Here is a 15,573-nt window from a genome sequence, read left to right as displayed (position 1 = left end):
ATAACCTTTGACATACTAATAACAAATTAAGCTTTAGAACCTCTCCTCCATCCGATGTTTAGTAATTTGTAGCAGAAGAACTAAGCAATGAGAGCGTAGTGGCAAACCTCCTCAAAATGATGAATCGACTTGGAGACTTGAATTGAGGAAGAAATGCCTCCACTTGCACATGGGAAACAAAAGAATCAAAGAGAGAGTGAGAACTATAGAGATAGAATAGCTTTTTTTAATACAAATCCTTTGGGTTGGAAACTCCACGTCAGTTCATCTTACTTACCATTGGGCAAGAAAGGGCACAATGTGCCACTACCCTCTTAGTGTCTGTATGATGTTGGAAAGAGAAATCATCTTTGTTGCATCTGCTTCTACTCCCTTCATTTCACTAAAAGTATGACTCCCATCTTCCTTGTCCAAAGAATCCTGCTCATCTGCTGAAGGGATGCCATCTGTCATGTGTTTGAGAGTCTCAAGCAATTCTCAATCAACAACATCACTGGTGACCAATGGTTCTTGCTAGATAGCCAAAGACCAAAGATGTAAGGAATACTTAACATAACATCTTTATATACACAATCATGTTGGAAAAAAAATGAACAAATAAATAGTCATATCTTATACCATTATGAGGATCCTCATCAACAACAGGTGGTTTTGGCTCACAACTTTATTTTTTAGGGGACTATGGTTCTACAGTCACGGCTATAGTTCTGAGATATTGAATGATAAACTATCACTCAAGGTAGCACTCAGACACAAATCTACTTGTCAACTTAAAAATATGAATGTAACTATGTCATTATAGGCAACTATAGCTATATACAAAATCCAACACCATCAAGAGGTATCTACAAAAGGAAATTGGTAGCTACAAAAAAGACCCGCCCACCATGTGGCAATACCTTCTATTAAATGGTCACTACTTCTTAAGTCATAGCTATCTATACTCCATGTGGTAGATACCAAACATTAAGTTGTAGATATGTATCCACCATGAGATAGCAACCACTGTGTTGTAGCCACCTATCCACCATGTATGGACATGAGGTAGCTATTTATCCTAGGGACTAGCTACCACTACGTTCTAGCTATGTATCGACCATGTCGTAGCTACAATGGTGTTGTAGCCCCCATGAGGTAGCAACCATTTTCTCAATAACATTTGTGCAGCTACTTAAGACTAAATTCAAAATCATGCATATAGTTTCAACCATTTATTATCCTTGTGGCAATAGTGAAGCCGACTCATGAATAAGACACTCAAGCTTATTCTCACTAAAACAATGCAATCATCAAACACCGATTGGAATACTAATCTTGAGTACACACTCTAGGTGTACATTACTGCTTATAAAGTCATTATAAATCTTACTCCTTTTCGTATCGCCTTTGGCTTAGAAGCAGTATTAGCAAGGGAAAAACACGCTGCAAGCTCAATCCCCATCTTTGCATGGTGCATTATAGTCTCGTGACCAGCCAAGTACAGTGGCCAAATGCAATTCTAGCACCTGGTGGAGTGGGCTTGTTAAGAGCCAAGGATGAGGAGAAGCACTTGGGAGAACAAGGCCTCGAGGAGAAGAATGACCATGCCGACCAAGGGAATGAGGAGAAGGAACAAACTCTAGAGAGGAACAACAATGAGGGCACCTCCAAAGAGCAATTAGCACTAGAAGATTCTGCTAAGGGGTAGATAAGGGTGACACCTTCAAGGAGCAATTGGCACTTAAAAATTTTGCTAAGGGGCACATGAGGGAGACACCAAGCAGCCATAGTAGATACCCATTGAGCAGCAGTGGCGACAGCCCGAGTAGAAGACTGGCGGTACAATAATGGAGACTTGGACCTGTGCCATCACACTCCCCTCACAAAATGAGTCATGTACCTACGGACAAGTGTGAATCACTTCTGCCATTTAGTCAAAGGATCCTTGCACAAATCTAGAATGTTGTTGTGTATTACTACCACCTCTATAACATGACTACTCAGTAGCCTCTATAATCTGTGAGTAGTAGGATGACAACTTAGGCATAGTAGGCTTCAACCATCAGTCTTGAAAATGTTGTGCTAACGAACAGCTCGCTCTTAGATAAAATGATTGAAGGCCTTTATGGTTTGATCATAAATAGAGATGGCATGTTGTATTAGCCCTAAGATGCTCAGATCTAAATACTATGGGGGAGAATGATTAAACTTGATCTCCTCAATTTGTCACTAGGAGCAATAACGAACATGCAATCATTCTCGGCTTAGTACTCAGTGTAGGATTTTAGATACTGGCATGGCCTCAGGAAGACCCTATATTAGCAAAATTGGCTTGCCATCAAAAAATTTCTTAGACATTTGAATCCCCACATGTTGTCCACCAAAAATGAGACTCGCACTACTGCCTCTACAAAATTGTTGCAATTCTAAGTGCTCATGATTTTTTATTTACTTGGCCCATTGGATTAAAGCAATAGTAATGCTTGGTCCATTTCTTCCTCTATTGAAACATAGGCATGTTACTGTCTATCATTTACCACTTAGCCATTTGGAGACTAGAACACACTACCTTGGTACTCACCCACAAAGCCACAAAGCTTCTAGAGAAAGAACTTGCAGTTGATAAGGGATCATAGGCCTATCATTACCAAGAATAAATTGAAGGTTGAAAAATGTTAGGGAGAGGAAAGCCACACCAAATGAGAAAGGCAAAGAAAGAGGCCAAGGACAAAGCCAAAGTTGAAGTGGCCATAAGGGAAATAGAAATAAGACAAGGGTTTTAAACAAAGAAGATGATAGGAGTTTCAAGAATATACACAAAGAGAGTAAGATAACAGCACCTTGACCATGAAAGAGGCTCTAGAGGGAAAATGAGTAGGCACTAAGGCTACAAGAGCATCCACATAGAGAAAGGGATTAGATCATGAAGAAGAGAAAACAAAGGGAAGAGAAAAGCCTATAGGAAATCGAAGGATTGTTTAACATCAATAACAATGTTTATATGAAAGTCACTTAGTAAAGACAAACTAGCACTAGCTAACCTCTTATTAGTCCTCAAAACTAGATGAATGGAACTTGTCTTTGCCCACTCGTATACTCAAAAAGAGACCCATCAACAATATATGGGCCAAAGTTCCCTTCAAGCATGAGAAGCAAAGCATGATTTCACGAGTATGTTGTACACGTATGCAAGTACATCATATGTTATCTTTAAATGTAAGGAGGAGGATATATGGAATCTCATTGTCTAGCTCAATGAGACTCAAGAACTTGAGTAGAGGACATGGAAGGAAAATGAATGATTGCTACTCCTTAGTGGCCTCTACATTGCTGAAGGCACAACTCCATCGATACCATGAGCAAGAAGCAGATAGAATGTAAGCCTCCTAACACTAGGTCAAAGAGAAAAAAGCCACATATGAGAAGCATTTAGAATATTGTAATGCCTCCACATTGCTGAAGGCACAACTCCATCGATACCATGAGCTAGAATGCAAGGCTCCTAACACTAGGTCAAAGAGAACAAAGCCACATATGAGAAGCATTTGTAATAAATCTAGAAACATATTAAGTAACATGATGCAAAGCTCAAAGAACAACTCCATATGTTCAAAGCATGAGCTAGTCAATGTCGCAGGTTACTTTCAAGCCTTTCCTTGTCCATTGCTATGGTAGTTGTGTGGATAGTATCCTCAAAACCAACCTATCCTAAAGCTATGACTAAGAGCGCATCGTGTCGGTACGTGGGGTAGAACTGTGCCAGGCACACGAGTATGTCTTCATTTATTGGTTTTGCGATGTTGAAGGCACTATCAAAACAAACACTATAGGGAGCAAGATTTATTTTCTTATCCATGGTTGGTTGTTCGCACACGTTTGCCCAAGCCAACAGCTTAAGCAAAGAATCGATATAGAGTTTGTCGCTATGTTTCCTTGCTTGGTTGTTGCTAGAGATTACTAAAGGCGAAGGCACGCTTTTGCTAAAGGCAAAGGTACGCTTGTAGCGGGCAATGGAGGCATGTTGCTATGCACAGGTTGATGAATACAAGGACGATTTTAACTCATTTATGTGTTGTGAAAAAGCAAAAGTTGCAAGCGGTGCTTGTAGCGGGCTATGGAAGTGCTTCGCTGTGCATAGTTTGGTGAATATGAGGCCTACTATAATTGATTGATCATGTGTCATGAGCAAACAATTTTGGAAATCTTTTGTATGACAACTTGGCGAAAACATGGATGAGTTTGCTTTATTCTTCCATGTGAGAAATTTCTACAATGGGCGGGTTGCAAACTACAACATTTTGTTCATGTGGATAAACACAACAAAGAGGAAACTTTGTACATGCAAATGCGAAAGCCAAAAATATGTACAAGGTTGTTGTTATAGTGTTCTGGTCACACTGTCATCTCGAAGCCAATCACAAAACCTGCGCTGTTCACTGTGAAGTCTCTAGATTGCTTTTTCTCGTACAGCATGTTACGAGTGGCAACAGTGATGCGATTATGAAATTTGATGAAGGGCTGGTGGAGCTGCAACACGTCATCAACGTGAGTTCCACGAATATCACAACAACACAAAGCAACTATAGACACGCTTGATAGACGCGCAAAATAGCAAGCGTGTCTATAGGCATTGCTTAAATAGAGAAATTACGAGTGCGTCTAATAGCATGTTTAATAGCGTGTCTATTTATGCGTGTATTATCGCATCTATTAGCGCATCTACACTGAGAAAATACGAGCTTGTCTATCACTGCATTTAATAACGCATTTATTTGTGCGTGTATTAGCGCGTCTATTAGTACATCTATACTGAGAATTAGCACGTATTTAGATGCAAAATAGAGAATACAGAAAGTGAGATTTTGGTGTGCATCACTGCTTTCCAAACATTGCCCATGATTATCAAAGCACATAATTTTAACAAAAACATCAATGCTTTTTTGCAAATCCACATATACAAAAATTAAGTGAGATGAGGAGAATGAGACAATATGTAAAAAAGTTTTGCCAATATCAATGATGGGCTACGGTTCAATCTCATCCTCAATGAGATCAACCCTTGCCAAACTATCTACTTCAAAATCCAAACAAGTGTTTAGATCTACAAATACATTCAACCCACTAGTACTTGTGCTACTCATGTGCTCATCGAAATCAGCATCACCAATGGTAGGCTCGTCCTCACGGGTAATGGCCTCAATATCTGTATCTTCTATCTCATGATCATCCTCCTCTCTCGTATCACGGTCATCATCACCTCCATGGCCAAGATCATTCTTCATATGCTCTATATTAGTAAATGTACTATACATCACTTTGGAACATGGCATAATAGGTATGACATGCCACCATCTATTATTATCCACCATTGGTTGATAGACAACCTATTTTAAACACAAATACAATCATGTTATTTTCCTTGCATTGAAGGTATCAAATATTCAAAAGTGAGTATTTTTATATGTGTGTGCGGTACCTGTTCACATTGTTGCAGTAGTACTAGTGTGTCCTTCTTACTTTGCCAAAACTTTGTGGAGCCAATAGTTACAAAGCCACTTGCATGGCGTTTGATTGTTGCATTAGGGCCTCTTTCCACCACATCCTCAAACCACTTTACATCCAAAACATACACAAAGAAGCGTCGAAAGTCAAGCTTAATAATATCTTGGATTATGCCACAATAATCATCCATGGCTCCATTGGCTCCCTTAAAGCTAGCAATGACACCGTAATCTTATGTATTTCTCTTATCATCAATCCATTGTGTTTGAAAATGCTTGCCATCACACCATATAGCATTGAACATAGTGCACTACACCAAGACGATCATCATCCTTGTTATGCCAAGCTTGCGACATATCGGGATCCGTGGATGTAAGAAACTCTATAATATATACTAATGACTTTTGCACAAGCCATCCCTCTACCATGCTTGCTTCTGGTCTTGCTCTTTGTCTTACAAATCCCTTTAAAGTTTTCATAAACCGCTCGAGAAAAAACATCCATCGGTACCTGCAATAGCCACCTCATGTACAAGCAAGTGGACTTGAGTTGTCATAATGCTCGAGGGAAAGTGCTTCTCAAGCAAGCATACGGCTTCGATGGATTCCACCCTAGCCTTCTCGATGCTCGATATGGAGATCTCTTTTTGAGATATCCACCTATTTCACATATCCATATAAGATATTTTCATAATCAATCTACAGATTAATCAGCTTAAATTGAAGAAAATGCAATCAATGCGATTTGATAGTAAGCATACCTTACAATACCACAGATCTTGAATATAGCATTTCTAACATCTTCTTGTAAGCACCCTTTTATTGTAATTGGGAGGATGAACTATCAAAGCAACAAAGAAGTCATGTCAACAATATAACATAATCATAATTACGCTAATGCATCACGATTATCGGTACACTAATTCTACTTAGAATACCTGTAAGACCTTGTGCCAATCATGGGACTTGAGCCCACTAAGCTTATTGTCCTTTGAAAATGCTCCTTTCAAGCAACGCATGTACCCTATCGGTGTTTGAAAAGAGTCAATGTCTACCTTGATCACTGCCTCCTCCCTCGTAAAGAGGATCCACGTTGCTTTCGGAAGGATAAATTTTCCCGAAGCATGCACTTGGGGCCACAAACGAGACATCCTATTCATAGCATGCAAGTCTTCTCGCACTCCTCTCAAGTCTTTGGAACCAACCAAGTATGCCCAAATAGTAGCCCCTACATTCTTGAAGATATGCATGGGATCCAAGAGATGATTGATTTGTAACTGACCCCAATAAAGAAGTTCGTGAAAGATCGAAGCTGACCTCCACGTGCAAGATGGTCGAGCGGAAGGTATCGAGCATGACCTTCATAAACATTTTCCCTCATATGTTTGGAGTAGCGTGCAAGCGATTTCAAACCCGATCCACAAACAGGACAAGCATGGGTACCCACTTGTAACAAGCCCTGCACACGTGCATGAATGTGTTAGTATAAGACATGCGTGCAAAAGAGAGTCATAAAAGCATAATCCCTCATTACACATGTAGAGACACAACCATGTACCTGTACACTCTCCATATCCTGGGTAGTCATGCATGGTCCACATCAAGATACCCCTGACCAAAATATCATTGGTATATCTAGGAGCTCTGGAAATATCAAAGACCTGCACTCCTCTCCATAATATCTATAACTCCTCTATCAAAGGTGCTATGTACACGTCTATATTTTTTGCCTTGTACTTTCCTGGCATAAGTAGTGTAAGCATGAGGTGTCCCTTTTTTATTATTAGCCATGGTGGGATATTGTAATTCACCACAACTATGGGTCATGTCGACCAAGATGTCGAGCGTAACCTGAAAGGCATGGCGAGCCCGAGATGTAAGTTGTGTGGCTCCCTCACAAAGTCTGGCCACTGATTATCTATGTGCTTCCAAGCTGCACAATCTGCGGGAATTCTTAATGTATCATTGTTGGACCGATGAGATGCATGCCATGTCATCAACTCCGCTATGGATTTGCATCGGAACATGTGTTGTATTCTTGCAATGATGGGAAAGTATCTCAAGACCTTTACTGGTATCCGCTCACCTTGCAAGTCATCTCTATATCATTATTCCCCACACTTTGGACAACTAGCCAAATCTCCATGCTCACGATGAAAGAGAATACAATCATTACGGTAAGCATGGATGGTATCATAATCCATACCCACCATTGTTAGCATCTTTTTCGCTTCATCTCTTGATGCAGACATGGTATTTGGTGCAGGCAACATCTTTTGGAGCAACCTATGACAATTCAAACATACATAGGCTTCGAACAATGATGATTGGTATATACTATCCAAATGATGATTCTCAAAACAAACATGATGGTTCTCAAAATAAACAATATCCAAATAATCAGTCAAATTAATGCAAGAGCTAACCTCATTAAGACCGAGCCTTTTTCTCTCTTTCCCCCTTCTCTTATGCTCATGCTTATGCTTATGCATGAGTATAAGAGAAGTAGACATATGCTCATGCATAAGCATGAGCATATGTCTCTTTTTCCCTCTTTACTTTCCCTCTTCTTCTCTCTTTCTTTCCCTCTTTCTCATTTTTCAATCTCTCTTTCCTTTCCCTCTTCTTCTCTCTTTTCCTCTTTTTTCCTCTTTCCTTTCCCTCTTCTTCTCTCTTTCCCTCTTTCCTTTCCCTCTTCTTCTCTCTTTCTTTCCCTCTTTTTCCCTCTTTCCTTTCCTTCTTCCTCTCTCTTTCCACCTTCTCTTATGCTCATGCATAAGCATAAGCATGAGCATATGCTCATGCTTATGCTTATGCATGAGCATAAGAGAAGTAGACATATGCTCATGCATAAGCATGAGCATATGTCTCTTTTTCCTCTTTACTTTCCCTCATCTTCTCTCTTTCTTTCCCTCTTTCCTCTTTTCCAATCTCTCTTTCCTTTCCCTCTTCTTCTCTCTTCTCCTCTTTTCCCCCTCTTTTCCCTCTTTCATGCTCATGTTCTTATGCTCATGCATAAGCATAAGCATGAGCATATGTCTTCTTCTCTTATGCTCATGCTTATGCTTATGCATAAGAGGAGTCTTAAGCATAAGAGACGGAGACACCTCTTATGCATAAGCATAAGCATGAGCATAAGAAAAGAAGACATATGCTCATGCTTATGCATGGGCATAAGAGAAGTAGACATATGCTCATGCATAAGCATGAGCATATGTCTCATTTTTCCTCTTTCCTTTCCCTCTTCTTCTCTCTTTTTTCCCTCTTTCTCCTTTCTCTCTTCTTCTCTCTTCTCCTCTTTTCCCCCCTCTTTTCCCTCTTTCATGCTCATGTTCTTATGCTCATGCATAAGCATAAGCATGAGCATATGTGTACGTCTCTTATGCTTATGCATAAGACTCCTCTTATGCATAAGCATAAGCATGAGCATAAGAGAAGAAGCTTCACATATGCTCATGCTTATGCTTATGCATGGGTATAAGAGAAGTAGACATATGCTCATGCATAAGCATGAGCATATATCTCTTTTTTCCTCTTTCCTTTCCCTCTTCTTCTCTTCTCCTCTTTTCCCTCCTCTTTTCCCTCTTTTATGCTCATGTTCTTATGCTCATGCATCAGCATAAGCATGAGCATATGTCTACGTCTCTTATGCTTATGCATAAGACTCCTCTTATGGATAAGCATAAGCATGAACATAAGATAAGAAGACATATGCTCATGCTTATGCTTAAGCATGAGCATAAGAGAAGCAGACATATACTCCTCTTTTCCCTTCTCTTTTCCCTCCTCTTCTCCTCTTTTCCCTCCTCTTTTCCTCTTTTCCTCTTCTCTTCTTCCTCTTCTTTCTCTCTTCTTCCTCTTCTCTCCCTCTTCTTCCTCTTCTTTCCCTCTTTCCTTCCCCTCTTCTTCCTCTTCTCCTCCACTTTCTCTTTTCCCTCTTCTTCCTCTTCTTTCCCTCTTTCCTTTCCCTCTTTTACCTCTTTTCCTTCACTTTCTATTTTTCCTCTTCTCTCCCTCTTCTTCCTCTTCTTTCCCTCTTTCCTTTCCCTCTTCTTCCTCTTCTCCTCCACTTTCTTCCTCTTCTTCATCTCTTATGCTTATGCTTATGCATAAGACTCCTCTTATGCATAAGCATAAGCATAAGCATAAGAGAAGTAGACATATGTTCATGCATAAGCATGAGCATATGTCTCTTTTTGCCTCTTTCCTTTCCCTCTTCTTCTCTCTTTCTTTCCCTCTTTCCCCTTTTCCAATCTCTCTTTCCTTTCCCCCTTCTTCCTCTTTTCCTAGCTCTTCTCCTCTTTTCCCTCCTCTTTTCCTCTTTTCCTCTTCTTTCTCTCTTCTTTCTCTTCTCTCCCTCTTCTTCCTCTTCTTTCCCTCTTTCCTTTCCCTCTTCTTCCTCTTCTCCTCCACTTTCTCTTTTCCCTCTTCTTCCTCTTCTTTCCCTCTTTCCTTTCCCTCTTCTTCCTCTTCTCCTCCACTTTCTCTTTTTCCTCTTCTCTCCCTCTTCTTTCCCTCTTTCCTTTCCCTCTTCTTCCTCTTCTCCTCCACTTTCTTCCTCTTCTCTGTCTCTTATGCTTACACTTATGCTTATGCATAAGACTCCTCTTATGCATTAGCATAACCATGAGCATAAGAGAAGTAAACATATGCTCATGCATAAGCCTGAGCATATGTCTCTTTTTCCCTCTTTCCTTTCCCTCTTCTTCTCTCTTTCTTTCCCTCTTTCCCCTTTTCCAATCTCTCTTTCCTTTCCCCCTTCTCTTATGCTCATGCATAAGCATAAGCATGAGCATATGTCTCCGTCTCTTATGCTTATGCTTATGCATATGTCTCCTCTTATGCATAAGCATAAGCATGAGCATATGTCTCCTCTTATGCATAAGCATAAGCATGAGCATAAGAGAAGGAGACATATGCTCATGCTTATGCTTAAGCATGAGCATAAGAGAAGTAGACATATGCTCATGCATAACCATGACCATATGTCTCTTTTTCCATGTTTACTTTCCCTCTTCTTATCTCTTTCTTTCCCTCTTTCCCCTTTTCCAATCTCTCTTTCCTTTCCCTCTTCTTCTCTCTTTCCCCCTTCTCTTATGCTCATGCATAAGCATAAGCATGAGCATATGTCTCCATCTCTTATGCTTATGCATAAGACTCCTCTTATGCATAAGCATAAGCATGAGCATAAGAGAAGTAGACATATGCTCATTCATAAGCATGAGCATATCTCTTTTTCCCTCTTTCCTTTCCCTCTTCTTCTCTCTTTCTTTCCCTCTTTCCCTTTTTTCAATCTCTCTTTCCTTTCCCCCTTCTCTTATGCTCATGCATAAGCATAAGCATGAGCATATGTCTCTGACTCTTATGCTTATGCTTATCATGCATATGTCTCCTCTTTTCCTTTCCCTCTTCTTCCTCTTTTCCTTTGCCTATGCCTATGCCTATGCTTATGTTTGTTTTTTGCTTTTTGTTTTCGCGTTTGTGTCTATGTTAGACATGGGATCACGTCGCACATCCGACGAGTACGGATAGCCTCGCAGGAGGAGAGCTCACGATCTATATGCTCCAAAGGACTTTGATTCCTCTCAGGCGACTACCCCGAGGACTACCCCTGGTCTGACTCCTCTTAGACCTAGCACTGCGACTACCCCTGGTCCGACTCCTCTCGGATGTAGCACTGCGACTACCTCTCGGGGAACTCCTTTGCTAGCCATGCATGGCTTTGTCAGGAGTCCCGACAAGTTTATAGTGCAGATGAGCGATGAGGAGGTAGCGAGATTCTTCTCTTTTCTATCTCAGAGGACCTCAGCAATTCCCTCCCCTACACCGACGGCTGGACGTACTGCCTAGCCATCCCCTCATGCCCCTTCGACCGAGGGGTCATCACATGCGTGTGCCTCTCATAAGGGAAGGAAGAGTAGGAAGGGCAGCTTATGTTGTGCTGACTCGGGAGATTTAGACTTCTAGTTAGTACACTCACATTCCTACAGGTCTCCACTTGGTCTAGAGACACAGTATTAGTCAGGTCCCTTGCCCTCTCCTCTTCCCACTTCTACTCCCCTTGCTCCGGAAGCACTCGCACAGCTTCCACTCCTTCTGACTCTGCTACCATCAGTCCTCCTTACTCATCAGGGGATCTCTCCTATCAAATCATGGCTGCCCGAGAGATAATAGAAGATAGAAAGAGCAAAGTAGTGATGGCCACCATGAGGCAGTTGATGAGCCATCACTTCAAGAGTGGCATTGCTACCGATTGGCGGTATCAAGATGACCAAAAGAAGCAGGTATTCATCAATGAATTAAAACAAAAATACCCTAACTTGCCAAATTAGGAGTTTAATGAGGATTATATGTGAGAGTGCATGGGTTTGGTCTTGAAGCATCATAGATCAACCTTGTGTACTTCCATCACAAAGGGGTTGGCTAAACCGAGTTGGGCAGACAAAGCTGATTGGAAGTTCTTCAAGAAGCAGAATAGGGACCATCTCGAAATGTTCGAGGGTCAGAGGAGGGCTACAAAGAGATGGCTGGACATTGTAAGTACTTCGTACTTTGGTGCAGGCAGATGGTTGGTGTTCGAGGCAACCGTGGTAAGTCTACTTCTTCTCATTTAATGTATTGTTCTATTTATTTTACTACATATTACATGCACTTTAGCTAACTCTAACTCTCGTAAATTAGATCCACAGCAAGCTACGATGGGTCGTCTTCCTACAGGTGCAGAGACGCAATGCGCATTTCGTATAAGAACAAAGCCGTGGTTTATTAAGCAAGAGGCAAGGGGAGCAACGGTCGATTGGGCTGAGGTGGCTGCTCGCACGGTATAAGTCTACTCCTACTTGTAATCTCACTTTTCAAATTGTTTTATTCTTTACGTTCCAATCTAATTTTCAATTTATATGGTTCACTCTTAGGGTCAAAGCTCAAGCATCCCATCACCGGAGGCGATCGATCACCATGGCCAGGGATCAGACACACGTGACGAGGATCAAGAAGAAGGCGCAGCTCACGAGGACTAAGGATCAGGCCAACAAGACAAGGACGAGGACGAGGACGATTCGGATGAGGAGTAGTAGTAGTAGTAGTAGTAGTAGCAGTTTGCATTTTCTTCGCCATGTATGTCATTTTGTATATCCGCTCGTTTGAGCAATTTTGTATCACCCTTTCGAAAGGGTAATTTCGTAACAAACAATGTTGTATATGTTCAACATGTATATGCTTTTGTTGCTCGATCATTTCATTTGAGCGATTTTGTATCACCCTTTTCGCAAGGGAGATTTTGTTATAAAAAACTTTTTTTTGTAATTACAAAAACAAAAAAGGATTAGTGGGACTAAACAGGGCCATAGCAAGCCCTGTTTAGCCCCACTAATCCTTTTTTTTAAGTTCTGTTAATCATCGCTATATAGCGACACTAGCAACGGTTCTTTTCCAACACTTTTAACGACTTTAATAACGATGTTTGCGCCCGTGAAAAAAAAAATTAATGTAAAAAGCATCGGTATTTTCATTGAAAAAGGGCCTATGTCTTATAGTGTGTAGTGTCTCTCTACTATAAATGTCAACTGTGGGGATAACAAGTGTTATTTTGTTTAGTGAATGCAGGCGAGTGTCTCAACTTGGGCCAAAGCGTGCATAAAAGGGTACGTATTGTTGTTCTATCCTCGATGTTAAGCCCAAGGATAATTTCATAGAGTAAAAAATAAGTAAAATCGGCATTCTAAATCATGCCAAAGAATGGTTTGATACTTTGCACAAGCCTTAAGTTTAACCTTTGTACAAAGTACCATACCCATCAAAAACAAGTACATAGGCTAAGAAGCACATTCTCGACACTCTTGCTTGATGCATGTTAAGAAACAAGAAAGATGCATTTCAAACAATATACTAAATGATATCATTTGGGTATGATAATTTAAAGAGGTCCTACACTAACATAGTGTAAATCTTATGCAAAGTATCATTATATCCATTGGAGATGGGCACATTGTCTAAAAGCAAACTGAGTGTGCAATGTTTTTAAACACTCATGCATAATACATGGTACAAAACAAAAAAGTACGCATTCCAAACAACTCAAATGATATCCTATGGGTATGAAACTCTGCACAAGCCTTAAACTAAGAAAATCTAAGGTCTTTGTACATACCCCTTAATTTATGATGCACTTGTATTCTTCAATTGTTTGAAAGAATATTGTTTTATTCGTAAATTAATTTTTAAATATGTTAAAATTTTTTATATACAAATATATTAGACTGTCATTCTTATTTTATAGCAATAATATAAATGTTAAATTAGTTAGTTTAATATATCTCTAATGTATATGTTAATTATTTTTTATTTAATTAATAGTTATAATTAATTTTTTATTTTATATAAATAATAACAATAATTTTTTAAAATAATATCTTATTAATATATCATATTTATATAATAGTATAGACTATACTATGTTTTAATATATTTTTATATGAATTTTAATATATTATTATATTACATTATAGATAATATATTTTAATATAGTTGTTAATATATTATATTATAGATAAATAATATTATTAGTAAAGAGTTTTTGAAATCTAAATTTAAAAATCCTTTCTAAGTTATTGAGGACGCAATAGGTTAGGGACTTTTTAAAAAATATTGTGATATTTGGAAAAGCCCAAAGGATTGGAGTTGTTGCATACGCAATAGCTCGGGAGAGTTTTTAAGGAAATTCTTTAAAAGAGAAAAGGAGTTGCTGCGTACGCAATAGGTTAATATAATTTTTTAAGTTTGTAATTTTTTTTAGAAATTTTAAAAAGTTTTAAAAACTAAAAGTAAAGAAACTTTTGGAAGGTGTTGCTCATGCAACAAGTTGAAATAGAAACAAAAAGTTTTTAAAAAAATCACAATTCAAAAAATTTGATAGGTGGAAGATGTGGCGTACACAATGGGTTGGAAAGCTCTTCACCTGTTCCATGATTTGGAAAATTTTGTTGATTTGTGCAACAGGTTGAGATGAAGAGAGAACCAAGAAAAAAGAAGAACGACCTCATGATCAAAGAGTGGCTTGTACTTATACTTATGCTAAAATGCCTAAAAAAGTTGCCCTAACCCTAATTATAACCCACTTCCCCATAAAATCTCAACCTCCCTCCTCATTCTCTCTTTCTTCCTCCTTTTTTCAAATCCTCCTCCCTCCATCTGACTCCTCCTCTACTCTTGAGGTATTCCCTCTCCTCCCTCCCTCCCTTCTCTCCTCCTCCACTCCTCTCCCTCCCTCCCTCTCGCTCTCCCTCTCTCCTTTGCTCGGTCACCACCACCTTCTCTCCACTTCTCTCCATTGCCACTCCATCTCTGCACCCCCTTTCCACCGCGTTCCTCTCCCTCCTCTCTCCACTCACACCATGCCATGACCCCTCACTTCTCACACCCTCACTCTAAGTCCCTCCAATCTTGCTCTACCTCCCTCACCTAATTCTCTCTAAAACCCCCCACACCCTCTTTCTATCTCCCTCCAACTTCTCTCTATATCCCCCCTCTAACCTCACTCAACCCCCTCACTCCCTAGCCCCCCTCTTATCCTCGAACCTTCCTCCTCTGAAGAGCGACGGTGAAGCCACATAGGTTTGCTAGCCTGCTAGCCATGCATGCGACAATGGTGCTTGCCAACCATGCATGCGACAATGGTGCCTGGGTGCCTGCCAACCACACATGCGGTAGAGGAGGGCGGCAGTAATAGTGCCCGCTTTGACTAACCAATCACACCTGTTGGTGACGACGTCAGTAGTAGCTAGCCCATGGTCGCAATGACACCTCGACGATCACGTCAATCGTGCACCTCAGTGGCGACACTTGCACACTAGCCGTGCTTGCCTCAGCAGTGGCACCCACTCACTCTAAAAGCCTCGTAGTGCCCAAGGCTCTTCGCACATTGTGCCTTCACCAGCGCTTTGCCCACCACTAGACCTCCGTACCCTTGCACACCATCGTGCCTCCACATGCCACAAAACCCGCATCCCCACATTCCTCGATATTCATTCTATCGCCCCTTGAATTTCATTTGCCATCGATTAGCGAAGGGATAGAGAGATTATAGAAACTAACT

The sequence above is a fragment of the Dipteris shenzhenensis genome, chromosome 20 (assembly GCF_047967505.1).
Source record: "Dipteris shenzhenensis isolate YYH24624 ecotype China chromosome 20, Dip_SZ_1.0, whole genome shotgun sequence".
Lineage (NCBI taxonomy): Eukaryota > Viridiplantae > Streptophyta > Polypodiopsida > Gleicheniales > Dipteridaceae > Dipteris > Dipteris shenzhenensis.
Note: the sequence above shows the minus strand (reverse complement) of the source record.